Source organism: Balearica regulorum, chromosome 2 (genome assembly GCF_011004875.1).
Source record: "Balearica regulorum gibbericeps isolate bBalReg1 chromosome 2, bBalReg1.pri, whole genome shotgun sequence".
In the NCBI taxonomy this organism is placed as follows: Eukaryota; Metazoa; Chordata; class Aves; order Gruiformes; family Gruidae; genus Balearica; species Balearica regulorum.
This window is the reverse complement of record NC_046185.1, coordinates 79541679-79557666: the sequence shown is the minus strand read 5'-3', so window position 1 is coordinate 79557666 and position 15988 is coordinate 79541679. Positions and strand designations below refer to the sequence as shown.

General features: G+C 36.8%; 1 protein-coding gene across 15 annotated transcripts in view; it reads left to right on the top strand.

Moving 5' to 3' along the window:
- SEMA5A (semaphorin 5A) overlaps positions 1-15988 on the top strand; it is a 353459-nt gene that overhangs the window by 179363 nt on the left and 158108 nt on the right. The gene's annotated exons all lie outside the window — the stretch shown is intronic.

Genomic DNA, 15988 nt, shown 5'->3' with positions numbered 1-15988 from the left:
CAACCTGGCCTTGAACATTTCCAGGGAGGGGGCATCTACAACCTCTCTGGGCAACCTGTTCCAGTGTCTCACCACCCTCACAGTACAGAATTTCTTGCTAATGTCTAGTCTAAATCTACCCTCCTTCAGTTTAAGCATTACCCATTGTCCTATCACTACCTGCTCTTGTAAACAGTCCCTCTCCAGCTTTCCTGTAGGCCCCCTTCAGGTACCGAAAGGCTGCAATAAGGTCTCCCCGGAGCCTTCTCTTCTCCAGGCTGAACTATCCCAACTCTCTCAGCCTGTCCTCATAGGAGAGGTGCTCCAGCCCTCTGGTCAGCTTCGTGGCCCTCCTCTGGACTCGCTCCAACAGCTCCATGTCTCTCCTGTACTGGGGCCCCTGGAGCTGGACGCAGTACTCCAGGTGGGGTCTCACGAGAGTGGAGTAGAGGGGCAGAATCTGCTAGCCACGCTTCTTTTGATGCAGTCCAGGATACAGTGGCCTTCTTGGCTGCAAGCAGAAATTGCTGGCTTATGCTGAGCTTTTCATCAATCAACACCCCCAAGTCCTTCTCCTCAGGGCTGCTCTCAGTTTTCCTTTCCTTCTGCTCAGTCACCTGCTACCACATCACTGGGACTTCTCTTGGGCATAGTACTGTCCTGCACTGTCCCTGAAGGTCATCTCAGTAAATGCCTATATCTCTATACCCAATTCTTCAACAGTTCAGTGCTTTCACTGCCCCTGTGTAGATGTTGACAGTGTACTTTTCCATCACACTGCAGTTGAGGATTCTCCCCAACTACAGTATGTAGTTTTCTGAGGAAAGGCCAAAAGACGCTTGCTTTGTCTGCTCACTGGGGCACATAATCACGTGAGATATTCTACCCTTTCAGAGATATAGCATATTTACTCTCTGTGACTGCCAGTAATATTACCTAGTGCCCTCTCTTCATTCAGTCCTGCTTCCACTTGTGGGTGTTTGAGGAGCATGCATGTAACGTAGGAAGTGAAATTAAAATTGCATTGACTTGCTGTGCTAAAGAAATTCCCTCTGTACTCCCTGAGCAACACAATACCGCTGCCTCTTGTGTGCAGAAAGTAGCTAATCCATTGAAATTTTTGGCTTGTTCCATTGTTTTAATTTACACAAGTTCATGTTTCAGTTTGGAATTGAATCTGAACAGATTAGCATTGTGGAGAACCTTCTTCCTAAAATAGATGAAACTTTGACAAGAGATGTTATTGTGGTGGGGGCAGTGTGAGGGGTTTGAAAGCATGCATTTTAATTATGTTCAGGCTGTTACCAAGTCAGAATTGTTATCTGTGCTCTGCCTTGCATCACATCTGCATTATCCCCCCAGGATTCTTGAGATACCAATCTCTTTTCATTAAAACAAAAACAACAACCAAGTGATTGAGATTACTGCTTGATTTATCAGATTTGGAAAGCTAGCATTCTTTCAACAGTAAGACATGACAAGCTACATCTATATAGAAAAATAATGTATGTTAGAAAGTAACTTTCAGCTAGCACAACATCAAACATGATTTTGTATGTAATTTATATTGAGATTAAAAACATTTATTGCACATGCATTACTCCATTTTTTGAGACAAGTTTGTATTTATTGATGCTATGACTACTGTATACTGGAAGTTGCTCATGTGAGCATTAGGAGGCATTTGATGGGTTACTGGACTGTTTAGTTAAAATGTGCTAATTTAGTTAGCTAATTAGTTTAGGGAGTTAATTCCACTATAGAAGAGTTCATGGAAATTTTTAGAGGGAAGAAATTCAACTGATGAATACAAAAATAATTCCTAACTGCCAGTAATCCAGTGCAACAATTTGTTCGCAGTGGATTTGGGACAGTGGAGTAAGAGAAGAAGATGAAAACTAGCAAAGACTAAAGCCTTACATCTTCCCCTTCCTCTTCCTATTTTTGCTTACTGGTATGATAGCTTTTATTTTACGTTACTTTCAGTTTAGGTGCTTTCATATTCTGTTAATAGAGTTGTGCTTTGAGTGTTCTTCTCTAGCAGCTAGTTTCCACTGTATGGGGGGGCACTCAGTGCTCTGAAATCAAGCATATACCCATCTCATTTTGGGGTACCCCTTTTTCCTTGTGTAGTTTACTCGTTTGCTTTAATATTGCTATTGGTGTTACTGTTATCGTTGTTATTAATATTAGCGGTAGCACTTTGTCTCTTAGGAATTGCATGATGTTCTTGCCAAGGGCATTTTTTTTTCGGTGCAGAAGAATTTATTTTGAAGAATTGAGTTTTCTTGGCTGAGGTCATCAACCATCACTATAAAGTTATTGAGATGTTATTTAATCATCCCAGAAAAATGAGAGAAAAAATGCAAAATCCAGCTCACGTGCATTCATAAATCTAATTCCATTCCAAAGTTTTTCTACGCTAATAACTTCATGAAATCAGAAGGTTTTTCCAGTCAAGCACAGAACAGAACTTGTCAAAAAGCTGCCTACTATCTTATCTTATTTTCACCCCAATCACTTTGTAGTTGTGTGTGTAGAAGAAGGAGGCAGAAAAGAGTTTTACAACTAGGACAATTGAAAAAGTTTATTTTCTCTATTCTCATTCTTACAAATAACTTCTTTTGCTTTCCTCTAGCAGAAGAAAATTTCAGTCTAAATGGTGTAGGTTTCAGAAAGATGTGAAGTACCAAGAACAGTTAGAAGCAGATTATTATATTAAAGGTCTGGTTAGTCCTATTGATTAGTCATAAAAATACGACGTGTTAATAGATCTCATAATTTTCAGTGTAATTCAATCTATTGGGTAAGAATAGGAACGTACATATATTTTTGGAATAATAATTAAAAATCAAAGAAGTTATGAAGGTATGGATCAGAATCAATACTTTAAAGGGCTAAAGTGGCTGTGAGCAGAACTTTTTCTTTTTTTTCCCCTCAGCTGATTTCTGGCAAATGGAGAGCATCATGAATGAAGATATTCACATTGGATTTTAGGTGATTTGAAGAGGGCAGCATGCAAACTATTACCAAAAAAGTGCATAACCAAAGCAAAAAATTGACAAACATGCATATAATAATTCTGTAATAAAAGTTATATAATTTTTATATATACATCTATATAACGTATCTCTATAATATATACACTCATCTAATGATTCCGTAATTCCAATACAGTGGCGTGGCATTCAAGTTTTTGGGGTTTTTTTGTTGCTTCTGTTTCTCAGTGGAGTGGCTGGTCCTTGCTTCCATACAACTCACATTGAAATCTGTCTGCCACATCTGACTATGGCATAGATTTTGTGGGATTAACTGGAACTGCTTTCTCACAGAGCTGCAACTTTCAAAATCATTTTGAATTTAAAAAAAAAAAAAAAAAGGGTGTCTAGCTACTAGTGTTGTTTGTTGTAGGGAAAAGTGTGAGGAGGAAGGAGCAGCAGAGAGGAGCTGTTATGGACTGACCGCAGCCCCCCATTACCCATCCCCCTGCACTGCTGGGCGTGGGGAGGTAGAGGAGTCTAGAGTGAAGGGATGAAGTTGATCCTGTGAAAAGGTGGTGGTGGTGGGGAAGTGAATGAATATTAAAAGTGTCTGAATTAAAAGCACCATGTTTAACACAGAATACTGATAGCCTGGATGAACATTGTCAGAAATTATCTCGTGCTATTTCTAAGAGCGTGGCTAGGGAAAAATGCATTGTTTTAATCCATCTGAAAAGTTATGTGGGCATTGTCCTTGACAAGATCTGGCAGTGAGACAGGACCTGTCTTAGGTTACTGATATGAAGTTCCTTTTCTACTTGAGGAATTGGTTATGTAGATTCTCAGTCACAGTTAACATGCAGGCCAAAAGGATGTCTCTACCCTGGTTTTAAAAATGAGGATCACTCAATTTCCTATGCCACACAGAGCAAGCAAGATTCACTCACATGCCTGCTCCTTTTTTGTAGGACAGTTTGTGTATTGTAGAGCTACAGTGTGGGTATTCGTCCTTCCTTTGGCATAGATTGAGGTCCTAGTCCTGCAGGTAACTTTAGGTAGAGCCTTACTCTCTCCTTGAATTTCCCAGGCAGTGTAAGAGTCTGTGTGCTAGGAAAAAGTTGAAAGGAAAAGTTTTGTTTGGTTCTATCCAAGTTTAGGCCTCAAATATTTTCCATGAGGAAGCAATAGCCTTGCTTGCATTGCAGATTCATTTTAAATATGTGAGTTAGTTCCCTCTTCTTTTTTAAATCTTTATGTTCTCTAAGTCTCCCGCACCCCCCGCCAAGTCTTTGATTTGTAGAACGAAACATGTCTATAGATGTAAGCTTTATTATGAGTCTCGGGGTCTCAGTGAGGTTTTATGTGTTCCTTGAATTTGGGTAAAAGAACTGAGTAATTTCAGTAGGCATTGAAAAATTTCAGCAGGCATTTTCCATTGGAAAAAACCTTCTCTGCAAGGAGACATTACAGAATCTGCAAGGAGAGAGACAGACTGTTCAGAATGTTGCTATTAGAATCTCACAATATCTTTCAAAAGCACAACAAGTCTTATTTCTTGAACTCTGTGAATTTTGGTTTGGCTGCTATTAATGCCTAGAGCTTCTTAAGTCTGCATCTCACTGAATATTGTTGAGAAGCGCTGTGCAAATGTTTATGCCATTGACTTGTTTTAAAATAACACATATTCCTCCCTGCACTTTAAGGCAGATACAAATCCCTAGATAAAGATTATCCTTTAATTTTCCCCTCAAGAATACTGAGAAAATTTTATTTTTATATACATTACACTTAAAATAGAAAATTAATTTTGAGTTTTGGAGCTTTCTGACTTTGCAGCTGAGTGCTTGAGTTGCACTCAGAATAGCCTGATCTGAGTTTCAAACCCATTTCACTATTCACAGGAAAGTAAGAGCTGTAAATGAATGGATTTTGGTCTAATTCTAACGTTCTTCAGTGCTTCAGGCATATGCTAAGAGAGTTTCCTATTATAAACTACTGTGCAGAAGCAATCCTTTTTCTATAGTGGATGTTGAGAATGTTTACAATTTCTAGCCTTTCTTCTGTTCTTCTTAGACAAAACTCCTTTTGATTTTGGAGTGTTTTGCTATAGTACAACTCTGGGATTTGGAACACTGACTTCAAAGGACTCACTTCAGCAGAAAAAGCACAGGGGAATTTTTAAGAAATAATTCTTAGTAATAAAATTTTTTTGTTACTTTCTGGTTATAATGCTAAACTAGTATCCAATGTAAACCAGTGTTTAAAAGCAAAAGGCTATAACATACCCATCAGGGGACAAATTGTTAATAAGGTATAATTTGATGAGGGAAAGCTGATGGCATCTGCAAAAGGAAATAAGAGCCCCATGGCTACACAGAAGTGCCTTATTAACAGTTGCACTGGGCATCCTGTTGAATGAGCTTTATTTATCATGTTTTTATAGCTACCTCCACTGAGCTTTCAGCTTCTGGGAGAAAAATACCAAAATACAACATTGTTCTTCCAATGTAGCAATCAAAGGGTTTCTAAACCAAGAAAATGGAAAAGAGGCTACAGGAGGAGGAGGAGGAGGAGAACATTACACAGCTTGTTCAGAGATGAATTTCTTTGATTAGGCTCCCTGTGTGAGATTGTTACTAAAATCTGTGCATGCTACTGAAATTAAGGAGATACTTTCTCAACAATTAAGGGCTCCTTTAGTTTAACTTTCTTGATATAAATTGAGATTTGAGCTTTCTGTCATTAGTTTTAAGAGCCTATCACCCTTCCAGTTTATTTCATGGATATGGGTGTTGCTCTTCAAGGTTTTGTCTCATCTATGATACCAGTGGTTTTGCCCTGCTTACTGAGCTCTCCCATGGCTACCTTCTTCCTATATAGCTTCCAGAAAAGTGCCAGCAAAGACAACTGTGTTATTTAGGAGTGCAGACATGGGTCTTTGGGGAAGTGTGATGGTTTTTTACAAATATTTGGGATTTTTCCACTTGAAGAACTGCAAAGAAAGAATGCAGTTAGAAACTGTTGCCAAATTACTATCACCGTAGAATAATCTATCAAAAAAACTCTTCGCGGAGCATCTGATGCATTTAGCTAGGCATCAGTGTTTTATGAACTATTTTCTCTTTCTTTGTTCATGATCCTCTAATACTAATGGATCATACAGTAGTAACAAATACAGAATTCCCAGTCTGTGCACCAGGCATCACATCACACAGATTGTGACTGGTTTTCCCCTCCTCCATTTTGATTTTAGAATAAAAGCTCTTTTGCAAAAATCATCAGAGGTTCACCTGTCACAGTACGGGTTTGGGTGCACAGCAAATAATCAATGAGCAACAACGGCATATACTGAATGACTATCAGTTGTTTATTGAATTTGTCTGTATAAAAACTTTTTAGCAGTCTAATTAATGATTAACTGTTACGCAGTCAATCTATTGTTATAAGTGATTACTCTGTCAGATATTAGGTAACATTAGATTACATAAATCCATCAGTAGTGTTTTCTACAAATGTACTTATGACAATTTGTAACAGATTTATCAGTTTTTAAATGACTGTTAATAATTTATTAAATCTGTGAAAATTTAATCTCACTCTGAAACATAAATTATCAATTTAATCTTTTAAGCACTCCTAGAAAGTAATGATTATTTTTTCATCTCTCTGCTATTAAGAATGCAGTTGATTGGTAGTAGAGATCGTCCACTGAGGAAGCTGAAAACATACATAGGTTTGTGGTGGTTGGCAATAAACTAAGTAAGATAAAATTCCCTGGCTCTAGAGTGTTTTACCTGCGACATACCCTCTAGCTGCAAGTGCACAAGGGACACAAAATTTATCCCCCTTTATTACATCTTGTTTATTATTGTTGTTTTCTTTGGAGCACATTGGCTGGACTCCTTAGGATGAGTCTCAAGGTTGAGTAGAGCTTCCTACAACTGTCCTATGTTTGCTGAAATACGAGGTCAGCAGGGAGGGAAAAATGAGGGGAAAAGTTGGAGGTGAATTGTTAAGATATGATGATAATGCGGACTGTTTCAGTGACTATCTACTTTTCCAAGATTCCTTGTCAACATGGAATGAGGTAAACAGCTTTATATATAACAGGGGCATTTCCTTCCCTCTAAGCAGCTATTCTATTTTCTCTACAAAAATGGCCAGTTATGACTCATTTGGATCTGAATGTTTGTCTTTTAGGAATGGATAGAAATGTTCCACACATTTCACATAGCTAATACTAGGTTACTGAATGTTGCTGACCTCCACCAATTAATAACTTGAATGATGTTTAACACATCACCTGGAGGTGAAAAGCTCCATGCATCATTGACATTACTCCAGACCGTTCACTTGTTTCAAAAAAAGAGAAAGATGAACATACATTCAGGCTTTTACACAGCCTCACCATTATCTCAAATCTTCACGATGAAATTGTGATTTAAAGTTGCGTTATGGACCTCCTTGTTCCCTCTGCTCCTTCCATTGCAACTGGAGTACATGATGTTCTCTTGAAGACTTTGTCAGATTCTGCACAGATACTCTCCTTAGTCCTGATGCTTCTGTTTGTCTTTTTCACCCTTGATTTCTGTGTAATTTAACGGTGCAGCTACACTCCAGTGATTTTCCTAGTAGTTATAGGTTCAAGCTTTCCTGTTTTAATAAGCATCTTTTGCTCTTTGTGTTTAATGAGATTTTTTTTTCAGTCTGCCGTTATTTTTTCCTTGTCACCACAGCTCACAATATTATCTGTGTGTTTATGACACTCATTTATGTGCCTCTTTATTCTTCTCCATATTCTTGCTGGTTTGTGTCTCAGATTATTTTAGTGTTTGCCAGATTAAATCCAATTATTTTAAAATAAACATAACCAAAATAGAAATTACTTTATTTCTTCTTTCCCTGAGTGAACTGTCAGTAGTGCTGCCATCAACCCTGTTACTACCTCTTTGGAAATTTGGTGGTGTTTTTTTTGCCCCATCCACTTTCTAAATGGTTTATGTACCTATGTGTTATTCTTAAATGGCAAGAGGAAAAATTAACCTTGATTTTCCAAAATCACCTTTCTGGTCAATTAATTTAACTAGAATGACGTAGAAAATCTCTGTGTGTCTCCCCTGTTGAACCATTTATTTCTTCTCTGGCTTTTCACTAGATAAGTCTGTACAAATTAGTTGTTCTTACCTGTCTACTGTTGCTAGCATTCTGCTTTCTGTTTGCTTTCATTTGTCTAAAATCTTCTTACCTTGATTAGGTCTCATATTTAGTGGAAATATATATGTTGAAGTTCCTTCAATGATTTTTGTCTCTTTGCTGTTTTGAAAGATGTTATTTTTAGGCTAGCTTTTCAAAATATTTATATTGTTGTAAAAACCAATTTCTGTAAAGTCACTGTAATGTTTTCTCTATAACTACAGATGTGTATTACTATTAACAGAATCCAGCCTGCCATCACTAAAGCCTAATGGCAAAACTATGTGAACAAATAAGTAAAAAAGGCAAATTAAAATTATGACAAAACTGTTATTCTGTTCCTAATGAGACCGTATGTACAAAATTATATACATACACATAGAAATACAAAGTTCTCTTTTTTGTAGTCTCAGATATTCAGTATGACTTAAAAGGTATTATAAATGGCATCATCAGGTTCATCTGGTTTTGTGAACTCATATCCGGAAGCTATAATACAGCTGTCTTTGACATCCCAGGGGCGAGATACAGCAAGTTGACTGTGCCTCTCAGAAATTATTTCAGGAAGGTTTTTGATTTGCACAGAGTCTTCTGAAGTGTCATACCTTCACTGACTGTCTGTGGCTGAAAGGTAAGGAGGACCGATTGCTGGGCTACTTCTTTAATCCCACATCCCATGCCAGCATGGCTGTCTTGAGCAGTAAGTTAGCATGGGGCAAGATGGCACACCTTCTGGCACCGCCACCTCCTTTCCCATTTCCATGTTTCTTAGCAGCAATGAGTACATGCACTGGAAACTAAACTTCTGCTTGCCTGTGCTCAAGGTCCAAACCAACATTTTGTGGCACTCCGGTGCCAGGGGACTTTTTTCCACTTACTCTGTTATTTAACCTAGGGGGTTGAGGAGTATGAAATTACATTGAAATACCTTTCCCTTCCTTTAAATAAAGAGAATTCTGACATTTCTCTTCAGCACCTAAAAGTTTGCAACACTATTTATAAAAAAATAAAATGAAATGTTGCTTTCAAAAGGTCTCGGAGCCTGCTAAAATCAATCTTATTTGCCAAAAAGCAGGAAACGCTTTAAGACTCAGTGTGCTAACACAGATGTTAAATCTTAAAGGATTCACATATAATTTATTCAATACATTAAATTTACTATATGTAGTATAATTTCAGAATGTGCATTAAAAATATGTTATGAAATCTCATTCCTACCTGCTGAATGGCTGCCAAGTTTGGTAATGCAAGAACATTTTGTAGTTTTACCCCTTCAGCACAATCCTGCATTCAATTTTTAAATGTCCATAAAAACTGTAAAAGCCTCAAAATGCCAGATTGGAACATTCAACACTTTGAAAGTCACAGTGCGACAGGTTTTTTGTTGTTTTTTTTTTTTTTTTTTTTTTTTTAATAACTTTCTGGGAGCAGGACTAAAAACCCTAGTCCCAAACACACTCAAGTTTTGAGTAGCTAACTTCCAGGTTTGGAACTGCATTTTCCTTTGTAAACCTGTCTCTGTTAAATATAAACCAAATGGATGTTTTGTGACATTTAGAAATCTTTACAGAAGACAAAGAGGGGAATGCACCGGTGGATGGGTAGGTGGCATTTGTGAAAGTTCAGTCTTGAGCAGAGTCTTGTGTCATAAGTCAGCAGAGTAGCCCAACACTGAGGGTTTGTGAAATTGTTAGTAACTACATTCTTCTCTAATATGCTTAAATTTTTCTTTAATTTTTATCATATTAATTCTGACAATTTTCAACAACTATTTATTTGCATAGTAAATAAACTAATTAAAATTTTGTCTACTTCATGAATTGGAAGGGTAAGCACTTCTCACTTTTTTTCTATACTTCAGGCCAGTATATTTGAAATAAAATTGACATCAGATCCTTGAAGCCATATAAAGCTTCATATATTACTTGGTTTAAGTATGAAATTATATATCTATCAGGGGATCTCAGTTCTTATTGAATTCCAAACCCTGGAAAATTTGAGCATGATTTGATATTTATTTTCATATATTTCACACTGTTTACTTTATACGAAACTTTAATTTTCTAACTGTGGATGAACAGCAAAAGCTGGTTCTGAACAAATGAAAACACACATAATATTATTCCCAGGAGAACTGGCTGTTACATGTGGTACTTGGTGGCAAGATACTGCAGTGACTGTAGCTAATTAGTAAAGTTGTCCATACAGTGCTGGACTTCTTGTATGAGCTGCTGGCCTATCACTTCATATGCAAGCCAAACCAGGATGCCGTTAGTCCCCAGAAACCAGGTTTTCCTTTTGGTGAGCCAAAAGAGAAAGCAGTGTTAAAGGGAAGTCCCTTTTTAATATTTTACTCTAGTTTTTCCACAGAGGGTGATCACTCTCCGAAGTTGACTGTTTGTCAGAGCCTATTGGCAAGATAGACAGCTCCAGCAGTAATGGATGCAAGGACGAGGGTCATGACTCTGTGGAAAGCAAGGAAAATGGTTCCTCTGAAGTATAGAGAGGTATAAATCTTTCTTAAGTGGCTTTACATATTTGCTGGAAGCAAGGATGTCATTATACCAAAGCACGCCTTAAAATTTCTGGTAACCATCAAAACCACCACTAACTCTGTGGCTGCTAATTTGCTGCTAATGTCTTGCTGGTATACTTCTCTGTGGCTACATTCTTTCTTTGCATTTACGATCCTGACACTTTCTTTATGGCCTCTTTAAACTCAGCTTTTGGACTCCAGCATACATGTTCATTGAGAGCTAATTAGGCAGGCTGCAAGACACCCTCATCAAACAAGTCACAACGTTTTGAAGCCATTCCATTGCTGGGCTGATGTGAACAATAAGGTGATATTACTCATGTTTGTTGACATATATTATTATGATTATTGCCATTATACCCCAATTCCCCAGAGTATTGTTTAAATACATGATTTAAGAGATGAAAGCAAGCAGATAATGGAAAAGAGAAAAAGAAATATCATGTAGTTGTTAATTTTTGGCATTATGTAATTAAACCATTTTCTTTAATGTTATTTTTGCCAGTATCTAATTAACAGAACCATCTGCCTAAGAAGTGCTGGACCATCTGTCTGGAATACTGTTCTGTTCATTTTTTGGTTCTTGACTAATTAACTTCTTTCTCTATGAAATCTACTAGTACATTGTGTTTCTACACTTCAAAGAAGTTCATATATAAAAATATGTATGCATGTGTACCTATCTACATGTATATGTTATCGGTGTAGCTGTAGGAGCATACTTCTTCCAGCAGATCTGGTAGTACTCAGTTAAGTGTGCAGAGTTCACTGTAGGTGAAAGCCATACATTTTTTATTTACCTGTAAGACAACTAATACATATTTCACCTAACACATTCTAATTGACCAGTCCTTTCATGATTGTGTTCAAATTTAAAATTTTCTGTCCGTATTTACTGATTAAATTTATAATTGTAGAAAGAGGCTATATTAAAGTTAATTACTTAGGGGTTTGATTTTTTTTTCCCTTTTGTATTTTGTAATTTTTCTGGAAAATAGTAGAATAATTTGGACTTGAAGGGTCTTCCAGATGTCTTGCCTGGGGACTGACTTTGTTGCTGCATATTGGGAACCCCTTGACAGTTATTTCTTGAATGGGAGGGACACATGACCATTATTCACTGCTTCTATGCTTTCCGTGATTCTCTTTTAGTGTTCTTCTGAGGTATTTGGATAAATCAGTTTAGATTGGAGATTCTCTTTTGGTGTCCATTGAAGCTAATTTCTTTGCATTTATTGAGTTTGCCTGTTGAAGATACAATAGTTTAACTTTTAAGCAGGACTCTTATCATTCATCCAAACAGGGAAGTTACTGAAATATCTTTGTTGATAATTCATATATTAACTTTAATACTGTAAATTTTAACTTAACATAGATGGGTGTTGGATGTATATTTTTCTTCTTTTTGAAGATAATGGTTTCATTATATAGCTTGAGTTGGAGTTTGTTGCTTCTCTGGCTGGAATTTCTCTCTTCCCACTACCCCTTGAAAATGCCAGGAGGGATTTCATTTGAAGATTATGTAGCACTTTACAAAAATAAATAATGTAATGTTTAAAACACTGACATAGTTAGTTATAATTGAGGTTTTACAAAGAGATGCCTGCCATCAGTTTGATACTTGAGTTCAAACTTAGAGTTAAGTGTGTACCAAAGCAATGTTCAGTCTAATTTTATGTCAAATCTGTATGGAGCTTTGTTGTTGATGTATTTTTTTAACTGAAGAAAACAATATGTGTTCACAAGTGAACTGTGACTTCCTCATCAAACTACCCTGAGTCAAGTTCAAGTTGTACCTGTCAAGTTCAGTCTTTAGAGTTGGCCACACTGACTTTCACAGGGCTAAAAATCTCCCGCCAAACATTTTGCACTGTTCTACTGGTGACCGTTACGTAATTAAGGCTTATTTATGCCTACTAGAATGTAGTTATGCTGAAGATTGGGAAATCAGAAGCAAACTAAACCCAGGCATTAAATTTATAGAGATGCTTGAAAGACCGTACTGATAGCAGGGTTTGTAAAAGCCATGCTGCTGTAAATAGTGTCAGCTTGCTATCAGAAACAGACTGATGTGCTACCTTAAACCCTACTCCTTAACCTGTGCAGCTACATTCTTTGTGGAGATGCGTAGCAGTAGCTGATGTACGACCCATCCTTTTTTCTCTAGCACTAATGTTCAAATCCCTGTTTCCTCTTTCCCTGGAGCAAACAAACTTGAGTGTCTATAATTTGGTTCAGTGAATTTTGTTGCCAGCTTAAGTAGAATTATAATATTAATTAAAAACAGTACACAAAATGCTGAAGGTTGTATTTTGCCATGTGAAAATTGGAGCTTCTTATTAAGAAATGTAGGAAAGAAAAGATCCTAGCAGGATAAACTTTAGCTGTGTAAGCTTTCATAGTGAATCAAATATCCAACATGGTATGCATATCCTATTTACACTGCTCACCTGAACTTCATGGAAATATTACCAAATGGTATCAAGCAGGAGAGTATGTCAATTTAATGGAAGCAGTGGATAACAGTAACATCTTTAAGTAAACATGGTTTTGCACTTGGCTTTCTAAAATAACACAATCCGTATGTGTCCATCTGGTCTTTCAGAATTAAAAATTTAAAGTCTTAATCTTCTACTGACAAAACCCACATTGTTGTTATTCTGTTGGGACATTTTGTTTTGTCTTTATGTGCTGAAGATTCAGGACACATTTTTCTCCTCTTTTTTCCACACTGAAATGGTATTTAACTTGAGGAGTTTTCTACCTGTCATGTTACCAGTACGCTGTGTTGAATATCTGAATTTCTGTTTTGTGGGAAACTCCCCCAAATTTCCTGAAGGTTAGGAAAAAAAAAAAAAAAGCAGCTATATATAGAAGTGTTTGTCTATACCTGCTCTTTTAATTTAATCAGGAATAGGACATATGTTTGCATTATTGAATGACGTGGGAGCCTTAGGGACCAAAGTGCAACAGTTTGAACTACTCAGCTCTCTTCAGATTCCTTTGTAATATACAGCCTGCTCTGTTATTTTCTCTTCCAGCAGTGGAACCCGGGGCTATAGGGCTATAAGTACACTTGATTTCAAAGATGGCACTTAGCTTTGTCACTGATGTGTCTGCACTTATTTCTTGTCCAGACAATATTACTCCTTTGGCATATATAGTCATGAACAAGGTTTTCCCAGAGACTATATGTATTTATATATAGTTACAGTAGCTTATTCTATTTGGGTTCTTGTATGTGCTGTTAACCGTGGTATCCAGAAATATTACATAATGTTTTAATAGATAATGTCTTTATTTAAATCTATGCATTTTGTTGATGTCAGAGAAGAAAGTTTATTTTCAGTTATGCTAATAATGGTATTAGTGGTTTTGTGATGTGGTGGTAAAATTATTACTATTTAAATTTTGAGAGGTCTGACTAAGATGTTTATCCTAACTAAAAGAACATTCCACTAAAAGCTAACAGTCTACAGTTGTTTCCAACTCACCACTTATGAGCTAAGCTAATCCGGAGTGTGCCACTCCTACAGGCTCCACCAAGAGCCCTATCTCTATATTGTCACATTATGTACTGTTTGATTCCTTCTTAGAAGTGTGGCAGTTAGCAAGCCCCTTAAGAAGTCCAGCCCTCCCAGGGATGGATGCCTGGCTTAGCTAACATTGAAATGATTGTTTTTCTTCACCTCTTTCTTTTTTTCTGAAACAGTATATAGGCTGGGTCTCTGTGATCACTTGGCAGAGAACAGTGGAGCTGAGGGGAAGATGCTGTCCCGATGTTCTCTCACTATGATCAGAGTTAATAAAGCTTCTGCCTGACTTGTCCTAAATTTTACTTGCATTATTATGTGTTTGGAGTCCCCATATTCTCCAACCATGACCTGCTTGCAGAGATGCATTGTATGCTTTTCTCCGATTTCATGGAAAGCTTGAAGAACTGTCACCTTTGGCTTCTGAATTTCCCATCTCCAAAGTCTGTTGATTTTCTTTTCCAAAGCTTTCAGTGCCTGAGAAATGTACTTAATTTGCTCAATTTGTGACATCATGTAATTTTTGCATTTCACATCCTTCTCATTCAAATTAGTCTTTTACCAATTGAAAGCTAGGTATTTTGTCACTGAAAATTGATTCATTGATAAACCTTTTATCTTTAATCCAATCTTTCTGTTGTCTGTCTTCCTGCTGTTCATGCTTGGCTTATTCTCAGTTCAGTTTTGGCAAGAACTTTACTTCCAACCTTCCTTTTAAGGACCCATATTCCACTAAGTCTTTCTACTCTGACCTCGTACTGGTAACTCTTGCGTTTCTCCAAACATTTGAATTTTTTTACGTTGTTTAGAGATAATATAGTCAGTATTAGATACTTCTGTCTAGTGCCATATAACATATAGATTCAGTGTGTCCTAATGGATTGATTAGGAACTTACATTGGTCATCCAAGAGCAGTCTTTTGTACTGTGATCCCCGTTATGGACATAAATTGCTTTTTGCTTTACAGAGTCAAAAGAGTTAAGTCATTGCTGCTTTTTTGTCTGACACATTGCTGCTTTTTTATCTAACTCAGTATAAGATTTCTTTCATGCTGCTAGAATACAGTTTGTTATAAACACTAAGGTCATTCACAAGTGGATTCTTCCAGAAGTTTTCAATATCTTTCCCAATATGCTGTAGTCATTCATCTGCAAAAGCAAATGCTGTAAATATAAGAAGGTTTGGGGTGGAGGAAGAGAAGTAATGGCATTAGTTTTTGTAAGTAATTTTTTTCTGAAATTAAAAAGCTCAGTCTTGGGCTTGTTGAAATCAAAGAGTACTGCATAGTATACTCTAAAAGCATTCCCCCCTTAGTTTAAATAGGCTTTCACCCTATTATTTTTATTAATTATAGTGTCTGCTTGCTATTAATATAGTCTCCATTAAAAGACAGGTACAAAACTTTACTTATATTAAATCTGAATGAGTGGTCTTTCATTATTTCCTGGTAAATAAAAATGAAAAAAACTATGGTTTCAATAATTAAGCAGCAGAATTAGTTTAAAAATCTCAATTCTTCCTGATAAAATGTGAAGTGCTTTGTGGCATTTTTATCTAAAGAACATATGGATGTGCACCATCGAGGTGAAAGAATGCAGAGTGATCTAAAATGCACTTTGTCTACACAGCATGTACAGGCATTCAAATATGTACATGGATTGGCACATAAACACCAAGCATATGACCTGCTCCACTGAACAATAGAGTTTGTAAGTCATAGCTGTTGCATGTTAAATATGGAAATAATTGGAATTAACTCATGCAG